Source organism: Meleagris gallopavo, chromosome 3 (assembly GCF_000146605.3).
Source record: "Meleagris gallopavo isolate NT-WF06-2002-E0010 breed Aviagen turkey brand Nicholas breeding stock chromosome 3, Turkey_5.1, whole genome shotgun sequence".
In the NCBI taxonomy this organism is placed as follows: Eukaryota; Metazoa; Chordata; class Aves; order Galliformes; family Phasianidae; genus Meleagris; species Meleagris gallopavo.
The window spans coordinates 69,549,073-69,560,727 of NC_015013.2; positions in this window are offsets into that span (position 1 = coordinate 69,549,073).

Consider the following 11,655-nt stretch of genomic DNA (forward strand, 5'->3'; position numbering starts at 1 on the left):
CTGGAGAAAATTCCCTTAAGCTTTCAGCTAGACAGCATTAAGCTGCAGTGTAACAAGTAAAATCCAAATTAAAAGAGGAGCACTCTTCCCATGGCAGATCAGAGTTCAGATGGAAGACCACAGGATGCCTGCAGCCTGGATCATTTTGCTCTTAAGCTGAAAACATTTTGATTTTGTTGCTGTTTTCTTTTTCCTGCAAAATTACAATAGAGAAAAAAAGAACTGAACTTTGAAGTGTAAGAATAGACTATTTAAAAAATAAATCTGAGAAACATACTCTTCAAAGACTTGGACAAGACTATGGCTTGAGACAGCTGGTGGTTCTGCTCAAGAAACGGAGTTCAACATTATCCAACATGCTAAGGTTGGATGCCCATGCCCAGAGGCAGGGCAAGACTAGCCTGAATCCTATTGATTATTTCTGACCAATTTGGTGTACAGCTGTATAAGAAATGTATCAGAAATAGTGTTGCTAGCAGGAGCAGGGAAGTAATTGTTCCTCTGTACTCAGCGGGTCTGGAGCACAAGTCTTATGGGGAGCAGCTGAGGGAGCTGGGAGAAGAGGAGGCTCAGGGGAGGGCTTATTGCCTTCTGTAACTACCTGAAGGGAGGTTGTGGTGAGCTGGGGGGTTGGCCGTAACTGATGATAGTACTAAAGGGAATGGCCTCAAGTTGCACCAGGAGAGATTCAGGCTAGATGTTAGGAAATACTACTTCTCTGAAAGAGTGATCAGGCACTGGAATGGGCTGCCGAGGGAGGTGGTGGAGTCACCAACCCTGTTTGGACGTTGTGTTGAGGGACATGGTTTAGAGAGAACTATTGGTGATGGGTGGATGGTTGGACTGGGTGATCTTGTAGGTCTTTTCCAACCTTGGTGATTCTATGATTCTATGATTCAAGCCAATATACAAAAACTCATTTTGTCTCAAAGATTGCTTTGAGATGCAAGGACAACCAGATGCATTTCTGCCTGCACAGGGGTGCCAGCAACAGTGAAGAAGAATATCTTGATGCCTGTTGCATTCCAGACTACTCAAAATGGGGCAAGTCAGCCTTGTGTGGGGGTCCTAGCTGCTCTGATGTCAGTAGGCCTGCACTGGACTGTAGCGCCTGAGTTGGACTTGCTGCTACTGTAGGCAATCTGAGAAGAACTGGACAGTTTACATAAGGCCTCTTAGATGTGTGCTTCTTTCGTTTTTTTTCATAGTTTCCTACAGAAACTTCCCTGTGATTGACCAAGAAAGAGAATCTGCACCGCTCACCCCCACAGCCAATTGGAAGACTCGTTGAACATTGTGGAACTGCGGTGGTAACTATTTCTGCATAACTATAATGTAATGCTCCCCAGCCCCACGCCTAGATAACCAAGACTTACAATAAAATCAGTTAGGCAAATATTTGAGTCTTAATCTTATGTTGAGTATATTCTTCACTAATCATCTCACTTCTGTTAACTGGAGCAAGACAGGCTGTTGAGTACAATCACAGAATCACAGAATGGCCAGGATTGGAAGGGACCTCAAGGATCAGGAATCTCCAACCTGTCTGATGCCGGCAGGGCCACCAACCTCCACATTCAATACTAGACCAGGCTGCCCAGGGCCCCATCCAGTCTGGCCTTGAACACCTCCAGTGATGGGGCATCCACAACCTCTCTGGGCAGGCTGTTCCAGCACCTCACCACTCTTTCTGTAAAGAGTTTCCCCCTGACATCCAACCTAAATCTCCCCTCCCTCAACTTAAAATCATTTCCCCTTGTCCTGCTGTTATCAACCCTTTCAAAGAGTTGATTCTCCTCCTGTTTGTAGGCTCCCATTAGGTATTGAAAGGCTGCAATGAGGTCACCTCGCAGCCTTCTTTTCTTCAGGCTGGACAAGCCCAGCTCTCTCAGCATGTTTCAGATGTTGTCTCCTAGGCCTTTGCACCCACCTTTCTGTCCAATCTTCTCTAGTGCAGTCTGCAACAGATGTGAGTGCATTTCCTAAAGCTGTAGCCTGTGCTGTACCTGATGTGTAGATTAATGGTGTTCAGCTGCTCAACTGTCAATCTCCTGCTTTTCAGGAGCATTATCTGTATATTTATTTAATCTCATGTTCGTACTCATGAATGTAAAAGCAAGAGTGAAGGGAACAAAGGGAAACCATTAAAGCAGAAATAAAAATGAGACTCGTGGGAACTCTGATTTCTAGTTAGAAACACTGCACATCTATTATCATTTTAGCCCATGGAGGTTAATAGAAAATGAGATCAAAGGCAGCATGTGTTTACCAATGGTAGATCATGCCAGGCTATGCTTCTTTGATATGCTAACAGGTCTGCATAGGAAATGCAGATCTCATCTATTTGAATTTCAGGAAAACATTTAATGCACTGCCACATGGGACCATATCTGCTAGATGAATGAGAAAGGAACTCATAAAAGAACCATAAAAGTGAATGAGATTTGGGAGAGGGAAGATAACAATCTGATTCTATTGAAAAGAAAATAACTGTGCCGGAAGAAGGTCATTGGTAGAGTTCTCCAAGAATCTGCAGTGGGTTCCGTCATCTCTAACTCTACTCACAATTTTCCTTTGCACCACCCCCATAAGTGCATCAGTTGTTGCTTACCAGATGCTCTATGGCTGCTCAGAAAATGAATGCAACAGTACTCTGGATTCTGAGCTGCACCAACCTGGGAGATGATTGGGAAGGCCTCTTGCATTCCTCCTTCGGAAATTCTCACCTGGGTTGCAAGTGCTTGCAATTCTTCTCTGTAAAACTCAAGATCCTCTGCTTAACAAAGCACAAACGTTTGATTCAAGCTTTCTTGCCTCTGGTTGATCATGGAATCACAGAAATACTAATGTTGGAAAAGATCTTTAAGATTACCGTGTCCAACCATCAACCTAATACTACCAAGTCCGCCATAAATCATGTCTCACATGTCTTTTAAATACTTCCAGGGATAGTGACTCCACAACATCTTTTGGCAGTTCTTTCCAATGGTTAACCATTCTTTCCATGAAGAAATTCCTTCTAATGTCCAACTTAAACTTCCCATGGTGCAACCTGTTGCACTTTCCTTCTGTCCTGTCATTTGTCATGTGAGAAAAGAGAACTACTGCTCCTTGTTGCAAACTCCTTTCAGGTAGCCGTAGAGAACCATAATCTCTCCCCTTATCCTCCCTTTCTCCAGACTAAACACCACCAGCACCCTCAGTTACTCTTCACAAATCTTGTTTTTAAATCCTTTTACCAGCTCTGTTGTTCTGCTCTGAGCACTTTCCAGCATGTCCTTCTTGTAGAGAGTGGCCCAAAAGTGATGACAAATTGTTACACTTTCACTAAATTCTGTACGCAAAACCTTCTAGCTTTGTGCAGACCACAAGATGGCACAGCTGTAGTAGCTATATGCAACTGGATAAGACACCATGATGCAAACAAAATTAAAAATTAATACAGTGTTTTACACGAATTAGAGGTAGATGAGGGGAGATGACCAAAATATATCCTATTTTAGTCAACGAGCTATTATTTCTAATTGAATAGCAATGATGTTTGAGCCCATAAAGCAAAGAGAATTCTGAAATCCTTCATTTTCAATAATCACCTACTCATATATTTAACAAAAAAAATACAAAGGATTTTTGAATAGACTGTGGTGGGATAGAATACTGCAACTTTAGATTATTTTCAGTAATTTGTTACAATGATTATAAGATAGCTTTCTAGCAAAATGTTTTTTAAGCTAGAAAATTCTTTAACACCAACAAATTCTCACTGTCCCTCAGACCATTCCATTTGCAACTACTTTCCATTTTTGAATAGCAAATAAGTTTGACAGCAATTCCTATTTTAATCCAATACTAATGAATTTTGAAAAATCTTTTTATAAAACAATCCACAAGGCAGTGAATACACTCTGGGAGACAACAGTATTTCTAATATGGATTTATGGGACACAAATTCACTGCTTTGAATGAGCCAGAAAATATTATGGAAATTTAAGCCCATCATTACACCATCAGTGTATCACAGGGAACCGGATGGGATAGGTCTATTATCTCTAGCATATGTGCTTCTATTATAACTTTAACAAATGAAGAGATAATCTGAGATAAATGGAAGCAGACATATGTTAAGAACTATGCAAGGAGGTGGAATTTCACTCTAATACAACTAGGGTGATTTGTGTCTTTCACCAGTGAGATTTGCCATTTGTCCCACACCTGTCATCTAGCATAGCAGGATGATGATCCCTTATTAAGATTTCTAGGACCGTCTGCCATAAAAATATTAACTTTTCATCCATTTATGTACTGTTGTATTCATTGCTAATTGTCACAAATACCAGAGATTTGGAGAGTTCCAGAGAGATCCTTTTATGGCAAAATAATCAAACTCTAAACATAAACTTATCTAAATATTGACATATGCTTATCAGAAATAACTATACCTAGTCATCTAATCTGTAGCCAAAGGGGAGTAATATAATAACTTCATTAGTCACATTCTTTTGTAGAAAATCAGAATTCTGACTAGCATCCAAATGAAAAATTGGCCCTTCTAAATTTGCTGCATTTCATCCAGGCAAACCACTCTTACCATGGAAAATGGAGGGAAGGAAAGCGTAAAGATGGAGATACTGATTGATTCCTACAAGTGTCGCACTAATTGAAATGAAAGAAGCCAACTTCTTTTCTCATACCCCTTAGATCCTGTACTTACACAAGCAGTATCTATTCAGGGGACTCTCCAGAGATCAACAAACTCACACCAACGGATATAATTCTTCTTTTCTTATGCTAATGTAGCTGAGCACAGAAACAGGCCAAAGAAATATAACCTATTTAGTTTTTAATGGAGAATAAAAGAATCTTTAAAATTTCACAGAGAGGATAAGGATTCCATGTCGAAAACTCAGTCTTGCAATTCCCATTAATTTAAATGGATTTTTTACAATCAGTCCCCAGCTGTTAAAAATGCTTCTCACAGTGAAAGATGTTCGACTTCACTGTTGTTTTGTTGCATCCTTTGATGGTAAAGTTTGTGTATTTTGGCCTTTGTAGAGAATGGATATCCTTAAGTCTTGTTTACAGTTCCCTGCTAGTAACACAGAGAGGGAACACACTTTGAGATCATATATTGTAGAAATCTGTTTTCCTCTCTCACTCTATCTGTGTATTGATATGCACTGACGAGATCACCCTTGAGCCTCCTCGCCCCAGGCAGACTGGTCCAAGCCAGCTGGAGGCCAGCCACTGGTGGGGTACTCAAGGGCTGGTACTGAGGCCAGTACTATTTAATATCTTCATTAATGACCCAGATGATGGGACAGGGTAATTTCTCCATCTGGGGGCTCCTAGGTACACCAGTGTTCTACTAAGCTACTTGTCTAGGATCTTAGAGAAAGTCCACTGTATGGCCAGTAATTTAACCTGGTTGTCATGGTGTTAGGCTAGCACAGTGGCATTGAACCACCCTTCATGGTCCTGTCTCTGTGATAAATACAGCATTAGTGGGAAGTGTTTCTGCAGATCATTTACTGCTATTGTCAGTCTCAAATCCCACCTGTAAGTAGAATTTATCTAAGAACAATTTATGTAGAATTTCCCTAAAGAAACACAACATGCAGAAACAAGTGAACACTGACTTTCATTACTAGAAATTACCTTGAATTGTAATCCTGAGTTGCATCTGAATAGAAATTTATCCAGGACTGAAAATGCTCCAAAGCTGAACTCCATCCACATAAAAGGTTTTGGTTCTTTCATTTAGCTGAACTGAAACATTTTTTTCAAATAGACCTCTATTAATTGCATTCATTATTGTTAAAATCAATAACAGAGAACATCATACCCTAATTACTCCCCTCCTTTTTGTGTATTCTGTTGCATTAGCCCAAATGGAACACGTCAACAGCTGGGTAGCAACTGAACACTTTATTAGTATATAGATTAGAGAGATTTGTTTTGAAATAGGATGGCTCTACATGTACTTTTCCAGCAAGAATTCAGTTCCTGAAGAAGCTCTTCTGAAAGCAAAACAGAGTGTGAGTTACAACTGTAATAGTACGATCACAAACATATTGGAATGCCTTTGGGTTTCCTTCAGGTAAGCAGTACCAGCAGATCTGCTACGAGATTGTGAGCATCACCTGTGGAAGCTGAAAGGAGAGGGCACTGCCAGCAGCGTTGAGCTTCAGGCATGGCTGTAAGGATGGAATAAGGCAGGTGACTGTTTCTGAGAGCAGAATTTCATCAACTGCCAAACAAAAATTCATTTCACAAAACCACTGTGATAATAGAGTATTTCTAAAAAAAATATTTTCTACATTCTCAAATCTAGATACAGAAATGAATTTGAGAAACTCTTTTCAGATCTATGATTTTGCCATTAGATTCATGCGATTAAAACTCTGTTGCCTTTGAGGGACAGTGACCTGCATCTAGCAAAAGATTTGAGCACTGAAGGAAGAAGTTAAGCACCAACACTTTCCGAAAATCCCAAACTATAATTTAGTCACACAAAAGGCCAGAAGCAAGTCAATCCTTTGCTTGTCTCACATGGTAATCTCATCATTATATTACAGTAATCTCAGAGCACACCAACTGCATGCCAACACAGTGATGGTTTAAAAACACACCTAGAAGAGCCCTCTCTTTGTTCCAGCTCACCTCAAGGTGAGTCACATCACTCTCAACTCCTGAAAAATAACTTGTGTTGAAGGTAACCTGCCTTTGACATTTCCAGCATAAACAGTCATAAATAAGTGAATCCAAAACTCACCCAGTATTGGGGGAAAGCACAGAGTGCGACTTGGTGTCACAGATCTTAGACATTGTTCCAGATTGCTGTACTGCATAATAAACCTTTTCCGCAGGACATCTTCAGTGTTAAACCTCTTCCTTACCACTATATGTGGTAACAATACAAGCCCACTTGCTTTAGCCTAAGCTTGGACTTGCTGGACATACAAGGGTGAATTGGGCGTCCCATTCACAGGAGAGCACTCCGATCTGACACACTGACAGGGCTGCAACCAATGCAATCTACAAAGGAAGTATTCCTCTTGTTTGTTTGAATTCAGTAAGCTGTTTACAAATGCCTTTTTTATAGATCCTTCTGCTTCAGCATGAAAATACTGCAGCCTTACAAGCAGGCTTTTAATAACAGATCATTTTATATTAACAGATCTGCATCACACTGAAATGAAATCCTACAGTTTAAGCTGAACTTGCTGCTCGGTTACTGCAGTTTGCACCATTACTTATGTGGATGTATGTGTATATTCCTGCTTGCTTCTAGGTCAAGTGTGAAGCAGAAGGCATGGCATTTTTTCACAGTGGCAATTCTCACTTTTTCATTCAATACACATCACTCATGTGAGAACACTGGTGGGAGGATACAGAGGCATGAAACTGTAGTTATTTACAAGTCCCAACAAACTTCAGGCATCTGAATAAAGTAGCCAGCCTCCTAAAATTATTCTGTAGTCAATGCTGAAGAAGTATTCATCTCTGAAGTAGCCTCTTCTTCTTCCTCCTCTTGCCTTCTTCAGTGAACTGTCCTCCCATGTTTCACAAATAATGACAGATTAAAGCTTTGTAATACAGCTAGACATTTGAACTCCCTTATGAAGAGGAAAGGAGCTGAGGCTTAGGGTCTGCTCAGGAGCACTGCTTATATCTGAGTACTGTGAACTGGACTTCTTTGCATATGGACTCAACATTTAAATATTTAAATATTTAGCTTCAGACTGACAATAGCCATTTTCTTCTACCTTTTTTTTTTTTCCAAATACAAAGAAAGAAAGATCTTCTCTTTTACTGTGCTGTTGCACTGTTATGCTTCTGGTTCTGTCATGTTTTGATATTCCCCTTTGTTTCTTTTCTTAGATCTTTAAAGTAAATATCTGACTCAGGCATCCAGCCTCACAGCAGGCTTTTTCTCAACATGAGCCATAGTCTCTGCTGGGTGCCCCATTAAAGTCATTTTACTACACTGCTTCTAAAATGCTCCTGCAGGACTGGCTGTAAACAGAGCATGCATACAGAACTCTCTGTGGTATATTAATTAACATCACACATCTTATGTATTTCACACGTCCCTAAAACATTGTACTAAAAACATTGTCTGGCTGTATGTAAGTGTGAAAATGTTAAAAAGTTTTACTTCTTGCAAGGAAAGATCAATATGCTTTGTACAGTGATGCCTATCTAGTTTACTCTTGGTACTTTGAGTGCACTGCTGTGCATTAGTGAAATCAGAACCATACCGGTTTTACTGTTTTTATAATTATACTTTTTCATCCCAGAAGTCTTGTTTATCTCCTACAGATGGAAAGGAGGGGGCAGTAAAGAGAGACTAAAGTTCACAGCTGCTGCTCTGAAGTCTGCCTTAGATCCCAGGAGAGGTCTCGTGTTTCCTACTGACTGGTAAGAGTCAGTCCAATACACAGAACTGCTTGGAAAAATAATACTGAGAGCCTCTATGTAAACTGTGATTTTCCCAAACAGGTATAGAAAGAGCATGCAAATAAAAGAGCAAAATAATGTTTTAGTGCAAGCTGTATGAAGCGTCACACCAAGAAAATCAGCTGCTTAATTCCTCATGTGTTAATATGGCTCTACACTATATTTCTTTTCCTGGTGAACAAGAAAAGAGTTCCAGTGCACACAGAGAGGATTCAACTCACCTGCTGATGTACATTCTGCATCTGTTGTCTACTCTGGATTCCTGCTGGAGAGTGTTTTGGCTTCTCTTCTACCAAACAGTGAATATGGGACCAGAGGAAAAGGAGAAGGCCATGGGTTTGGGGGATTTGAGGTTTGCCTATAGGGCATTAGGCCAGATGTTCAAACCATGACAAAACATCATGTTCTGAGAGCTACAGAGAGACATCATACTATGCTAGTTCAACTCTTTCTGTAGCTACCATCCCACTCCTACAGTCAAAAAAGGACCATAAAGCAGATATATTTCCTCTGCCAAAGAGTACTTTTCATTACAGACCCATGAGCTACCGTAGCGTGCAAGCTAGTCTTCAATTGGAAATGTTCTACTTTGACGTGAGCATTTTCCTGACATTTAGAAGCAACACACATGGCTAACCATCATAAAGTGACTTAGTAACTGTATTAGAGTCAGAGCGCTTACATTTCCTCAGTATAAAGGAAGCTGTTTCATTTATCCCATTGCTGAGGGCTTCTGTTGCACAGCCCACTACACAGTAAGTCTAGGTCAGCTGTTGGTGCTGTTTTTCTTATGTTTATTTCTCTCAGATAAAAGGGCAACAACATTAAGTACTGGCTGGTCATTTCCTTTTCATTTCACATGAGAGAAGACATTGGTACAGTAGGCTGGTTCCTAAATTCAAGTTTAATGATGTGACACACGGCAAGAAAAAGAGCAGGCAGTTTTATGCTTTATTCTCACACACATCCCAGACAGCTCCATTTCTTTTAATTGATTATGAAGCGCACAGTTTTGTGGCTGCTGAAGTGACCAGATCACTGGTCACTAGCCTCTGCTAATCTCCCATGGGGATTTCAGAACATAACTGCATGTAATTGCACTCCCATGTCATCATATGGCTTTATCCCCATGGCCCTCCTCCCCATAGCCTCCCTACTGCCTTTTGTTCAGAGAGAGAGGAATCACTGAATACATTACAGAAATCAGTGAAATTCAGAGTTTTCATCCTCCTTGTGCTGTTAAAACTCAGGCATTCTAAAAAAATGTTTACTGGTATAAAAAGGTTTCATCAGAAAGTTATGCAGCTACTTCCCTCCCAAATTTATTTGCTCATTTAAACCTTAAAACTAAATGGTCTCTGACAGTGTTCATGACTTTAACAGTTCTTCTACACTTCTATGTCATGCAAAGGTGGTTTGCAAATAATATTTTTTAAGGATGGAAATATGACTCCTTATATTCCTGTAAGGTTTGTTTGTTTTATTTCTGTAGATGTATATTTTTGCCAATAAAATTTCTCACTAATTTTAAGAAAGATTTCTCACTAATTTTAAGAAAGATTTCTCTAGACAGACATAAAGTATTCCTGTTAAAACCAATCAAATGGGAAATATATTAGTTCTTCAGAAAAAGATGTTTTCATTTCAAGATAGTAATTCAAGTAAAATATGCGTCATTATTATTACTGTTGTTGTTATAACAGTTAACAAAAACAAGCCCATCTACAACCTAGAGAAGCTTTTCCATATCTCTATTCATCGTCCTGGCTCTTGAGACAACCTTTGGACTTCTTTCTCTGTCTGGAAAGAAACAGCAATCCAGACTTCTGCACAAGAAGCAGATTAAATGGAAGCCTCTCAGTATTATTAAAAAGCAGAAATATCCTGGGATGGTTTTCCATCTCTTTCAAGACACCTTTAGTAAGTAAGATGCAATTTTCTCACCCTGCAAAATGCCCCGTTTTCCCTTTTGGACAAATCTCTCTCTGAATTCTTTGATTTTCTTTTAAAATGTGAGAACAAAATAGAAGAAGCAAGAAAATCCACACAGAACATGCCATACTATATCAGAGGCTTTAAATACAGGAAGGTGTTTTAAAGTAAAACCTTCACTCTAACATTACCTATGACATTATCATATAATGATTGTGATGCGTAGTAGATAATTGCATGTTATCTGCCAGCAAGAGCAGGAGCTAAAGGGCATCACCTGGGTCAAGAGGCTCAATCAGACACCAGAAGTACTCCTGTCAGGAGTGAACGTATTATAAATCTTCTATAACCCCACCCCAGTCACTGGTGGGATTCCATAGTCCTCCATTTTAGGGCCAGCTCTTTTTAATGGCTTGGATGTAGAACTCAAAGGCACAACAAGTAAGTTTGTGAAAGTCACTAAATTAGGAGGAAATATTGAATACCTTGAGAGCGGAGAGGTCTTGCAAAGAGATCTTGAAATATCAGAAGCTGTGCAACCTCACCCTGAGCACTGAGTGCAGCTTTGGGTGCCACAACAGTAGGACATCAAGCCATTAGAGAGCATCCAAAGGTGGGCTTCAAAGATGGTGAAGGCTGTGGAAGGCAAAATGTATGAGGAGCAGCTGAGGTCCCTGTGTTTGTGCAGCCCAGAGCAGAAGAGCTGAGGGGAGGCCTGATGGCGGCTGCAGCTCCTCACAGGGAGCGGAGGGGCAGCGCTGAGCTCTGCTCTGTGTGACAGCGACAGGGCCCGAGGGAACGGCAGTGGAGCTGCGTCAGGGAGGGGCGGGTGGGGATCAGGGACAGGGTCTGCACCAGAGGGCGGTGGGCATGGAACGGGCTGCCCAGGGCAGTGGGCACGGCCCCGAGTGCCGGAGTTCAGGGAGCGTTTGGACAGCGCTCTCAGACATAGGACCCTATTTTCAAGCCCATTTGCTTTTGCTTATCATTACCATAAAGGAGAAACAAAAATATACTTGATCCTCATCACCTATCCACACTGCCAAGACTACAAAGGAGGCTCAACCTCCAAAACTGACTCAGAAAGAAATGTCAGAGTGCCGTCTTTCAACACAGGGTCTACCTCATCCCTCGAACTCTCCTCCAGCCGCTTTTGGGACATTTTTTCTTTTTCTCTCTAATGTTTTGCCCAACCCACTGTAGGGAGCTCACCCTCGCACCAACAGACGCACACAGGACCCAGCCCTCGGGGGCGGAGCTTGC